At 45.8% G+C, this 13,293-nt stretch overlaps 1 protein-coding gene across 3 annotated transcripts in view; it reads right to left on the bottom strand.

The window, feature by feature from the left end:
• trim67 (tripartite motif containing 67) overlaps nt 1-13,293 on the bottom strand; it is a 44,193-nt gene that overhangs the window by 24,166 nt on the left and 6,734 nt on the right. The window lies entirely within an intron of this gene.

Raw genomic sequence — 13,293 nt, 5'->3', positions numbered from 1 at the left:
AGTCTCCATGTTCTAATCACTGAAGGAAACATATGGTATACGGATTTATTTATGGATTTATGAGGAGGGTCGCTGAGAATGTGGATTAAGTGCTGGTTACTTCATGGAGGAACATTTGGTTTGGGAAACATCCATTCTAGAGATGATCTAACCAGATATGGAGACACTGGAGAAAAAGGGAATGACGATCGACAAGCAGCCAGAAGGTCCCTGCTTTAATTCCCACAGGGTTCCTTTCTTCGTGGACTCTCCATGTTCTCCCGTGTCTGCGTGGGGTTCCTCACGGTTTTCCAGGTTCCTTCCAAAGTGCAAACACACACAGGAGCTTCATGGAGACCCTGAATTGTCCAGGTGGGTGAATGGTTGCATGTCTCTATAGGAGTCCACGAGATCCACCAGTCCAGGCTGGACCCGCCTCTCGTACAACGACATCCAGGATGGGCTCAATCCTTCCACGGCCGCAGATAAAGGTGTTGATAACGAACAAACGTGAAGTTTAGAATGTTGATAATCTGAAACCGTGGTTTACACGTCAGATGCTTTTGAGAAGAGCATGAAGGGTTGAAAAAAAAGCCATTGAAATGGTGAAGAAGAAGAGGCCTGACGTCGCCACGACAACGACAAGGAGCCAACGGCTGCCCGGCAGTTATATAACCCCGGCGCTCCGCGGACACTCGGCTCTGAGGCCGGTTTCAGCCCCGAGGTTGCGTTCAAATCAGATTCAGTGAGTTCACTGAGGAATGGTTAGCCTTTACATTCATTCATTCATTCATTCACTCATTCCTTCTATCACTCATTCACTCATTCCTTTCATTCATTCACTCATTCATTCTATCACTCATTCCTTTCATTCATTCACTCATTCATCCATTCGTTCACTCACTCACTCATTCATTCATTCATTCACTCATTCATTCATCCTCTATGCTACGTATTATGCAGTCGGGGTTGCAGGTGCTGGCCACGTATGGACTGCAAGCATTCACGCGTCATTTACAAACATATATTTATTCCTTCATTCACATGTTACATAGACAGGCAAATATTCACTCATTCATCCAGCAGAGACAAATGATGATTCACCCTCTCATTCACAAACATTAACTCATTCATCCATTATATTGATGCAAACAAACATTCACCCTCTCATTCACATGTCCCATAGATATGCAACAATTGACTCATTCATTCATCACTTGGACGTAAACAAACATTCACCCTCTCGTTCACAGTGAATAGAGTCATGCAAACATTCACGCATTTATCCATGATATAAACGTAAACAAGCATTCGCCCGTGTGGGCCATGCAGGGTCTCCATAAAGCTCCTGCATGTGTTTGGACTGCGTGAGGAACCTGGAGAACCCTGAGGAACCCTGAAGAACCCCACGCAGACACGTTGAGGACATGGAGATGTGCGAGAATCCGACCAGAGACCATTAGATGTGAAACCCCTAAAAACAGAATCCCTCTGGACGAGGTTGGCCTCAACCAGCAGAAGGAAGAGGAACTGATCTTTGAGCAGATCAGAAACAAATGAGAGGGAACTGAACCCCTGGAGGTCTCAGCAGCTTTCCGTCTTCACGCCCCCAAAGATCTGCGCTGCCAAAATCCAGGTCACCTCCCTCAATTGATGCGCTGATATCCCGCTGCCGCAGCTAGTGGTTCGAACACAGCGAGCAGAATGAATGGATGAACCTCGCTGAGATGACTTCTTCCTGATTGGTTCATGCGCGAACTTCTCCAGCTCTTTCCACCTGGATATCTGGACTCAACTTGGTGAATCCCTGAGTGTTACAAAGTGAAATTATTCATTCATTCATTCATTCATTACCCATCAACGGTTATAATGGGGCCTATCTCAACCGTGATTGGACGAGAGGAGGGGTTCACCCTCTCATACACACATCGAAAACGTGTCCTGGACGTCTCACTGCCATCTGGTGGTTTGGAGGTGTAACTGCAGCTCGGGAATATGAAACGTTTGGCTGTGTGTTATCGCCTGTTACAATTGGGATATAAAGGAGCAGTGTGTGTGTGTGTGTGTGCGTGTGTGTGCGTGTGTGTGCGTGTGTGTGCGTGTGTGTGTGTCGCTTGGTAAATAAGAAAAGACAGGACAAAGGGAACACACATGCCAAGCAGTCTGTGATGAATCTGTTCGACTGTCGCCACGCCCCAATTCCCCACCTGCTCGATCACACACGCACGCACGCTAGCACACACACACACTTTAATTTATCGAAAAACAAACAGTAAAAGGGTTGAGTCTGGCGGCTCTTCTTATGCACGGAATAAAATCATTTGTGGCATGAAAAAAAACATTGTGCAGATAATCCACTCTCAACATCTACACGATGAACACCGCTTTGCACACACACACACACACACACACACACACACACACACACACACACACACACACACATACGCAGATCTTATCTCTGTTCGTGCACGTGCTGTCCGGAGTCGGGGGGGACGGATGAGTTCATGGTACACAAATCAAACTGAGCCTTTTCACTCGTCCTCACCAAGAGGCCATCTGTCCCAGCAAGCTGTGCATGCGCATGAGTGTGTGTGTGTGTGTGTGTGTGTGTGTGTGTGTGTGTGTGTGTGTGTGTGTGTGTGTGTGTGTGTGTTTCCTTGCCAAGATGCTAACGAGGCGATGATGGATGCCATACGAGGGTGTCTCCCGGCCCTCTCCTCCGCCTACCGTCCGTCTCCGCCTCCCTTCACACCCCTTCATTCGATTGTTTTGACCCGCTAACTCTCTCCTTCCGACTCCATCTCATTAGGCAGTGGGGGTCAAAGGTCACGGCTGAACCTCCATTGTTGTCCTGCTTCGGCATGAATTAAACATCATCCAGAGAGAAACGATATTAACTTGGTATAATATATGTTATATAAAACTGTTCCTGGAGAAAAAACAAAAAGTAAAATATCCCTTTTCTTATATCAGTTGCTGTTTGGACACAACATCCAGGTCTAAATTTGGCTTCGGTGGAAGTGTGTAAAGAGTTGGGATGTGACAGGATGCCCCTGAGGGTGTGTGTGTGTGTGTGTGTGTGTGTTTGACTCGAAAACACAAAATATGAGCGGCACTGAAGAGGGATGTCGCAGCCTGCAGAGCCAAACTTGGCTTCATCGTCTATTTCAGATCATTCTGAAAGCATCATTCATTCATTCATTCATTCATTCATATCACAAAACCTTTATATGTTTTGGAGGGGGACATGAGGTAGCAGTATCAAAATTGTGAACATCAAGAATAAAAAAAATTAAAAGAAAAAAAAAAAGATTATATATATTTCTACATAAATAAATATTTTTACCTCTTACCCTGCCCTCAGGAGGGTGAGAGAGTGAATTGTTGTTTCCATTTGACGTCTTAATGAACGGGTGAATGGCTGGATGTCTCTACATGACTTGTGACGAAGGGGTGAACTGTGTTCTCTACATGATGTGTGAATGCGAGGGTGAATGGCTGGATGTCTCCAAATGGATGAACCCCGTCTCTCAGCCAATGACCCTTTGACCCCGACTGGAGGTCAAGCAGTGAATGAATGAATGAGTGAATGAATGAATGAATGAATGAATGAATGAATGAACACTTAAAGAAATGCAAGTAATCACCTTTGGATAATTTAACAGCAAGACATAAAATACCTCAGACGCAACACACACACACACACACACACACACACACACACACACACACACACACACACACACACACACACACACACACACACACACACACACACACACACACACACACACACACACACACACACACGAGAAGGAGTGTAAAACCTAATATCTCCGCTCCTTTGTTTCTTTTGTTCTCCTCCCCCTCTCCTCCAAACAGGAGTGTCATTTCCCCGCCTGGCCGACCCTCGGCCCTCCTCTCCTCCAAGACCATCATCTCATTATCTTCTCAGCCGGACGCCTTTTACCCCGTCTGACATTCGGGGAGCGCTGACATTCACGGCACTTCGGCTCGCGCAAATAGCCGCTTGAACGGGGGGTGGAAGAGGAACTAGAGGAGGGAGAAGCGGAAGAAGAGGAAGAGGCAAACGCCGCGAGCGGAAGATGAGTTTCCCCGAGCGTCGCAGGAGAGCCAGGCTGGTGCTGATCTTCAAGAAGAACCGGCCGAAGAACAGATGGAATTATTGCTAATACGCTTGAATATTTCAGTTTGGTAGAGGCCGTGTGCGACGGCGGGATATGTGGAGGGTGACGGGGTGAGGACAGCGGGGAAACACGAGGGCGGCCATTCGAAGCTTCTGACACACTTCAAGGCGGCGTCCTGGAGGAGCCGACGAGGCAGAGGAAGAAAACACCATTTCACGCTAGCTGTACCTTGGTTTTCTTTTCTATACGAATAACAAGGCAGTACCATGAGTACATCCATAAGCATACATACATACATATTTATACACACACACACACACACACACACACACACACACACACACACGCACACACGCACACACGCACACACGCACACACGCACACACACACACGCACACACACATATATATTTTTTTTTGTTTTGGTTTGGTTTTTTTTGTTTTTTTTGTTTCGTGTTTGCAGGGCAGGGGTCTGCAACCTTTACCATTCAAAAGGGCCATTTGGACCCGTTTCTTCACAGTAAAGAAAACACCGGGAGCTACAAAACATGTTTACATTTAAAATGAATCAAGACAGCATTTAACCTAATTTTTGCCTTTATGCTATGTATAAACAAAATATGTGTTGCATTTTTTTAAATCAATGACTAACTGCAGAAAAAATGAAATAACATTTCTGCATGCAACAAAACATTTGGAACTCTGTGCTCCTTTTAGCGGTGCAACAAAAATACTTTAACACCTTTTATTGAGATGTGAAAAGATCGCCATGATTTTCAAATCTAAAATGAACAAAGTCAAATAAAATACATTTTCATTCAATAGAATAATACTAACCCATTATTTTCAAAAGCCACATCAGAGGGATCCCGCCTCTCGGCCAACGACTGCTTCCCTCTACATACATACATACATACATACATACATACAAACATACACACACACACACACACATATACATATATATGTATGTGTGTGTGTGTGTGTGTGTGTGTGTGTGTGTGTGTGTGTGTGTGTGTGTGTGTATGTATATAAAATGGTTCTAAAACGCTTTAGATTCTCATGATCAGCCAAACTTCTGCTCCATCTGGAGACCTTCCCTAGTCTTGGAGTGTCGGAGCCATGGTGGAACAATAGACCGAGCCTAGATGTTTGGCCGGCAGCCGACAAATGTCGGATGGCGGCGTTGACCTTGCCGGAACGATACCCAAGGGGGAGGTGAAGCCGGAGGAGGGGCGGCACCCTCTTATTCCACCTCCCTCCTCAACTAATTTCCCCTGATTTGCATTTCTAAGCCTCTGCTGTCCCAAGAAGAATCCTCTGCTTCCAGTCTGTAGGAAGAGGAGCGCGGCTTCTGCGGGACAATGGACAATTTGTCTTTCCAGAATCAACAGCAACATCCAGCTGCTCACTTGTTGACGTTCCCTGAAGGTTTGTCCGAGCCGGGTGTTGTGGTGGCTTCTGACTAATGTAAGCTTAGCTTTGATGAGGCAGGAAGTCCTTTGAATAACACAAGAACTACTTCCTGTCACTCCGTCAAAGGGCGATGTGTTTAGAGTCGGCCATCTTGGCGGAGTTTGCTTCTGACACCAGATAGCGTTGGAGTGGAATTAATCCCAAGTACATTTTAGTCACATTACATACATTTACTACACAAAATACATTTGTGTACGTACACAAATAAACCAAATGAATGTGTTAATCTAGATTAATTAGCGCAAATAATTTGATCCAACACTTTCTGGTGTCAGAACCCCCCCCCCCCCCCCCCACACACACACACACACACACAGTATTACAGTATTAGCTGTGTTGCAGTGACAGTAAGTCCTTCACCTCCTCAGACTAATCGGCCGGTTGTATTACAGTATTAGCCGCTCACATCTGGCGGATGTCGACATCAATCTTTCTTCCCCTTCATCCTCTAATCCCGCCCCATCTCTTCATCCTCAGCCACACACACACACACACACACACACACACACACACACACACACACACACACACACACACACACACACACTTTGCGACACTTTACACTGACCTGCACCACCAAGCAAATACAAATTAAAATGTAAAATAAATTAAAAAACACGTTGCACATCAGCCAGCACAAAACAAAACGACGATTGGTCAGCGATGGGAGCGCCGTGCTAATGTGTGAATGCTAAGACGCTAAAGGTTGACAATGATTTAGTGCCATTGTTGAGGTGGTCGCCTAACGGTGGAAGAAGACTGCTAATGTTTATGCTAATAACGCACATTCATTAACAGACTCCTGCTCGCTAATGGACTTTTAACTGCTAATATCCGGCACCAAATGGTTCCAAAGTTCCATTCTTAATGAAATTAACAATTGAGCTGCGTTTAAACGTGGCAGAAGACCAGATGCAGCCGTCACAGAATGACATCATCATCGTAAAAGAAAATAAATGTTGAAACAAAAACCAAAGGTTTGACTTGAAACCGCTGAAATGGCAACATGAAAATGTCACATGGTGCGCATTACTTTAGCAACACAGCTAAAACGCACTAGCAGGGTGTCGTATCTTGGAGGTCAAAACCTCTTCCAGCCAGATGTCAGAATCAGAATCTGAAGAAAAAAAAAAAGTTTGTTCCCAAAAGGCCATTTGCAACATCAAATTGTGAACATCAAAAAAGATAAATAAAAAAATAAAATAACATTTTCCGAAAATAATGACTAATATTTTTTAAAATAAAATACAAATAAAAATAAATGAATAGCTTATATCCTTTTTATATAAATATTTTATGAGATTTTTATATAAACTGATATACATTATCTCAAATTTCATATTATATAAAATGTTATATTTATATAGATTTTTTTTAATATAAATAAAAATATAAAGCTGTTCAATTACTGTCAACACATGAACATCTCCAAGATGGTGGATCCACAAAAACCCATCAGGTTATCAGTGACAATAAAAGTACGGCTCAATATTCATTCATTCATTCATTCATTCCAGCTGGGAATGGGCGAGAGCTGGGAGCTTCCTGCATGTTTTTTGACTGTGGGAAGAACCTGGAGAACCGGAGAACTGGGAGGAACCCTGTGCAGACACAGGGGGAACACAGAGACTCCACACAAAGGCCTCCTGTGGGAATCCAACCAGGGACCTTCTCTGCCTCCCATGGCTGAAAACATTTATGCCAATTGTCTATCCACTTGTTGACCTTCTCCAGCGTCAATTATGGTGTACCTCAGGGCATTATCGAAGACCTATTATTTTCTTTTAATTACACATGCTCAGATGTTTGCCGATAGCTTCCAGAGTGCGGGAGGGAATCATCTGCAGAAGCAAGAGGAGGAAGAAGCTCCAGGCATGAAACGCCGTCTCCAGAGCCTTCAGTGGTCTATTTGTAAATCATCAATATTCATGGCGTGATAAGGTGTGTGTTAGAGATACGTGGAGACGAGTGGTCAAACACACTCAGGTGGAGAGAGAGAAAATGCAAATCTGCACTTGGGCTTGCATGGATGTTTCCTCGCCTCCATGCTTTTGCAGCCATTAGTCAATTCACCCTCTCATTCACACCTCATAGAGCAGGCCGAAGTCGGACCTTTTAATCCAGCCCACCGAACGTGAAATTTTATAGAATTGAATCAAATTTATTTTACCTTTTCTGTGAAGTGCATACCTCATACACACTGATATGTTTTGGAGTGTGAAGTGTTACTCTTTATGTCACTTTTTGGCTTTGCCCTTTGAATTCTTCTGTAAAAATGAATGTGGACAGTGGGAGTGCCGAGGGTTTAATAAGGACTGGATGACAAAATATTTTTTCGCTTTAGTCCGATCAACGGCAAGAAACTACAGCGGTTTTCAAAGAAAACAGTATCAGCCGTCACTTTGCCAGGAAGCATGCTAACTACGCTAGTGAGCAGTCAACTCAAGAACGGGCGGCCACGGCTCAGTAACGAAGCAGCTCCAGAAGGAAGGAGCACAGAGATTGGCGGCTGATGTACAAACTGAAAAGATTTATTGCCGCGATTAAAGAGTCGAGTGCCGAAGCAAGTTTTATGCTGGCCTTCAAATTAGCGATTTAGCCATGTTTGTAAACCTCCGGAGGCCAGCATGTAAGAAGCTGACGGTGTTTGGTCCGACCTACAAATACCAACAAAGCCCGTCACAGATTCAATTTATCCGACCAACATCCACAAATCCATCCTGAGAAGAGCCACAACAAAACTAACTCTGGAAAAATGTCCAAATCTTTTGACTCTGGTTTTTACATGTACTTCTATTCCATTCTATGTGTCATATATATTAGTTCACAAAAATGACCTCATTTTTATCCCTGTTGTTGTCATTCCTTATTTATCCTGTTTATTTTTATCCTTGTTGTCATTCTGCTATCTGCATCTATCTCTGCTATTGTCTCCATCCTTTTGTCTCTTCTATTTATATTTATATTAATATTTATTGGTATTGTTATTGTTGCGTCGCTGTGACAAACGAATCTCCCCCCTGGGGATCAATAAAGTATTATCTGATGCTATCTTAGCATCGGCCCCCTTTCGGACCAGGAGTCAAAAAGTGTGCACGACCCTGTCAGAGAGAAGCATACAAGTCTAAGGGATGTACAGTCGCTCCCCAGATTCCCTGCCTGAAGGCTCCAGAGGAACGGAGGTGGAGAATGAAGACGGGGAGCTGTGGTTTATCCTCCGTCTGGGGGTTTTTGCTTCTGAAGATAGAGGCAACGGCAGCGACGCAGAGCAAAGAATGGGCCGTCTTATCAATAATGGATCAGAAGTTTTGTGTTCATCCACACAGAGGGGAGGTGGACGGGCGAGGACGTCGGAGAACGTGGACAAATAGCGTTGTCGGGGGACGACGGGAGGTTCTACTGCGGGATCCGTGTTCACAACGAACCCATTCATCGGCCACAGCAACACACACATAATCTGCTGCCTAATTCGCTGGTGTTCTTGATGAATTAGAAGGAGCAGCAGCTTGTAACCATGGTTACACGGCTCATTGTTCTGCTATGGGATGGCCGTACTCCGCAGAGGTCTGGCATCACTTTGTTCCCAAAAATAAATCACAAATACTGGCACGCTTGTGCACGCACACTGTACTATATTGGGCTGTCAGCAAGTTTGCAGAGGCACACACACATACACACATACACATACACATACACACAGACACACGCACACACAGATGAACACACGATGAGTGTTTCCTGGCCAGAGGAGAGGAAGTGTAATAAAGTGTGCATTAACCTACATTCAACACTCACGTCTGGCAGCACAGCCTTGAGTTGTGTGTATATAATTACGTTTCTGTGTGTGTGTGTGTGTGTGTGTGTGTGTGTGTGTGTGTGTGTGTGTGTGTGTGTGTGTGTGTGTGTGTGAGACTGTAAGGGAAGTTACAAAGTTTGGGGTTCATCTCGCATAACTATTAATTTCAGGCTAAATATTTGATTTGGACATTTGGAAGCACACACACACATATACACATATGTATGCACATGTACGTATATATACATATACACACACGTATACATCTACATAAATATATACAAACATACAAACATACACACATACACTCACTCACACACCACACACACACACACAAACACACATATACATATATATACGTGTATATATACGTATATATATAAATATATATATATACGTGTGTGTATACGTGTATATATATATATATATATATATATAGGAAACTGGAAAAAAACAAAAAGTCACGGTTGCTATGGGAGACACTCATGTCCAAAACCAACCTCCGTGTTGGAACCGTGTTCACACCACAAGATGGGCACTTCACATAGGTCTCCACCCAACTGTCTGGCTACCTTCACGCATCCCAGATCTCCATCAAGAAAGAAAGATGGCCGCTGTTCCCGCTTCCGTCGGATGGAAAACACCTCCAAGACCAAAGCGAGCGGGCGAGGCGTTCAAAGAGAGACAGGTACTCGCTGACAGTGAGATACCGTCGGGGTTGGACGCTCCTTTGTGCAGAAGCATCTGTGGTCCCGTCTCAACGTCTCCGTGTAACATGCTCACATCGACAGCCGCGTGTGTGTGGGTGTGTGTGTGTGAGTGTGTGTGAAGCAGTCAGCGTCTCACGGCCGAGGGTGAGAGGCGAATCAGGCTGACCCGTCACGGTCGTGCCATCTGGAACCGGGGGGGCGATTAGTCAGGCCTGGAACTTCAGCCGCCGTTGCCAAGGTAACAGTGTCTCACAACCTCGCTAGCTGAAGTTCCAACGATTCAGACGTGACCTCGACGGTCATTACTGGATGTATGTCCAGCTCACAACCTCGGCTCTGCAGATTCTGAGCTCTCTCACTCACACACACACACACACACACACACACACACACACACACACACACACACACACACACACACACACACACACACACACACACACACACACACACACACACACACACACGCGCACGCTAGAGACGCCTGTCAAAATGTTTTGTCAGAGTTCCGGCAGGGGGAGGAGGACGAGCATGAAGTATTTCCTGTGGACGTGAGCCGACGTTTCCCCGTTGAGAATCCAACCTCGCCATTTCCGCTCGCCGTCTGATCGGGGCTCCATGTTACCTGGCTGTTGTTGTTTCCTTCAAAGGCCGCTGTGAAGCGGTCTCCCTCCCACAGGAGCCGCAAACGACCCCAAGGAGATCTTCTTCACACCATCAAATCCCGTCTTCTTCCTTTACAGGAAGTGTAAACACTTCCGTGGAGCAGAGTCTGTTCCTTGAAGGAGTTTTGGCCGTGAAGGCGGCAACTCAGTTTTGGGGCGTAAAACGCAAAGGTTTCGTTGCTCTCTTGGCTTTTCCTCAGTACAAAAAGAGCGTTTTGCGACGCAGGAATACATAACGAGATGGAAAATATTGCTGCAAGCTGGAAAGATCTGAGGACGCCTCCGTCCGCATGGAGATGAAAACCCAACACTTTGAAAACGGGGATATTGGCACAAAAGGTGCAGTCAATTGCCATACTTGAGTAGGTCCACTACCGCAACAACGGACTCCGGAGTACTGGGAGAGTAGGCTGGGAGCCATGGTACTACAGCATTCTCCGGTGTACTCTGGTACTCCAGAGTACTTGTACTACCATGGCTATCAACCAGCCCGCAGACCTTGAACCCTGCGCCTGAAAATCAAATGGAAAAAGGATCCAGAGTCTCATTTTGATGCTTCGCCAAGGTTGCAGTCAATGGTCTGTGCAGGTGGGCAGACCATAACAACAATGGTGGACTCCAGAGGATCGTGACGTACTCTAGAGTACTTGGACTACCATGGCTCCCAGTCTACCTCCTTTTGGAGTCGGCCCTCCTTGTTTGCTCAGGGTCTCCAGCAGTGACTCCGCCTCCTTGTCGGTCCATACAAATACCCAACTGCTCGCCACTGTTGACGTTTACACTTGACAGGGAGTCTCCCTACACACAAGCGTGTCTTATTAAATCACAAAATCACAGCGCCAACTACTGGCCTGCAATGTGTGCTACAGCTTCTCTGGTATTCCCGGCAATCCGCCGTACACAGAGATCGTGCTAAGCCCCACCCAAAAGCTGGAGCTCTTTGAAAACGGCAGTTGAGAATGAAATGGTGCATCGTCATGGAAACGGGGCCCGAACGTGAGCGGTTTTGAACCCGTTTATGGGCGGTCACGTTGCACCTCTTCTTTTAACCCACTTTTGGGTGGTCATGTTGCAGCTCTTCTCACAGTCCTTGCCAATTCTGATGAGATTCAGGTTAGACATTGTGATGCACCATCCCAACGCCCTACTTCCCCCTCAAGTGCATGGAATTTCTTCTCTTCCTGATGTTTATTTGGAAGCCAGATGGAAGAAATGCTTCTGCCGAACGTCGCAGCTTGAGGTACAAACCTGACGTCTAAGAAAGGGGGATTAACAGAAGTTTACCTCTTACTGAATCGTGAAGGGAAACACATTCGTGCAACAGGGATATTCCGGCATGGAGCAGGTATTAACGCTGGTATTACTTGGTCATTTCTCCCCACGTCCTGCCTAATTCTACAGTTCCAGTTAAAAACAGGGCTACTGATCTCTGCAGCCGGAGAGCAGACTCGGAGACGATTATCGCGTCTTCAGGAGCTTAATGAGCGGCGGCCCGGTTTAAATTACGTTTTTTTTCCACACACATTTTAAATCAGGGCCAGAAAAGGTTAATGCTTGGCTTTAAGCTGAGGGAGGCAAACACACCAGCAGTGAAGTCACTCTGCACAAAGACGGATATGAGGCACCGAGAGGAAACCAGCCCGCGGACATCGGGCTTGGCGCCTGAAAACCAAACGGAAAAAAGATCCGGAGTCTCACTTTCCCTGTCTCCATGGAGACGGGATAAGAGCATCGCCGAGGTGGCAGTCAATGGTTATGTGCGGGCGGGTAGACCATGACAACAATGGTGGACTCCAGAGTACTTGTACTACCGTGGCTCCCAGTCTACCTCCCCTTGGAAGTGCCTCTCCTTGTAGTTCAGTGTCTCAGAGAAGTGACTCCGCCTCCTCGCCAGGCCACACAAACACTCCACTGCTTGCCATTGTTGATGTTTCCACTCGTCGTGGTTCCCACGCTTGCTCCAGTGCCCAGACGGAAAGTGTCTCTCCTGGCGTGGCTTGTGTACTACAGTGTTCCTGGTACTTCTGACATTCCCTGAGGGTTTCTCCAAGCCAGGCGTTGTAGAGGAATCCCCAACATATGGATGCTTACCATTGACGCAGTACTTTAAGCAGGAAGTGTTTCAGTACAAGGAAAACTCCTCCCTGTATGAGTGAATCATCTTAACCTTTTAATCCTAATTGATTAATCTGAATAAACATTTTAATTTCCACAGCGCCCATATGAATACGTATGATTTTCATAGAGCCCGCATTGCTAGCAGCGCTGGTAGCCAATAGATGATTTAGCGACTCAAATCTAAAATTGGAGGTTCCTCAAGACAATTACTAAAGGAAGTGATTCGTTTTTTTTACAGTGGCACGGCAAAGCATACGAGTCTAGACCCCCAGAGAAGGAGGCTCAACCATCACGTGAATGTAGATGACGATGCAGAAAGTGGAGTGCAAACAGCAGCAGAGGCAGATACCCTGCATTTCTGCTCCTTAATATTTAACGATGAGCACTCCCACAGCTAAC

The sequence above is a fragment of the Fistularia commersonii genome, chromosome 20 (genome assembly GCF_037954325.1).
Source record: "Fistularia commersonii isolate RoL2024-O1a breed Wild chromosome 20, RoL_Fcom_v1.0, whole genome shotgun sequence".
In the NCBI taxonomy this organism is placed as follows: Eukaryota; Metazoa; Chordata; class Actinopteri; order Syngnathiformes; family Fistulariidae; genus Fistularia; species Fistularia commersonii.
This window is presented reverse-complemented; position numbering and strand designations above follow the sequence as displayed.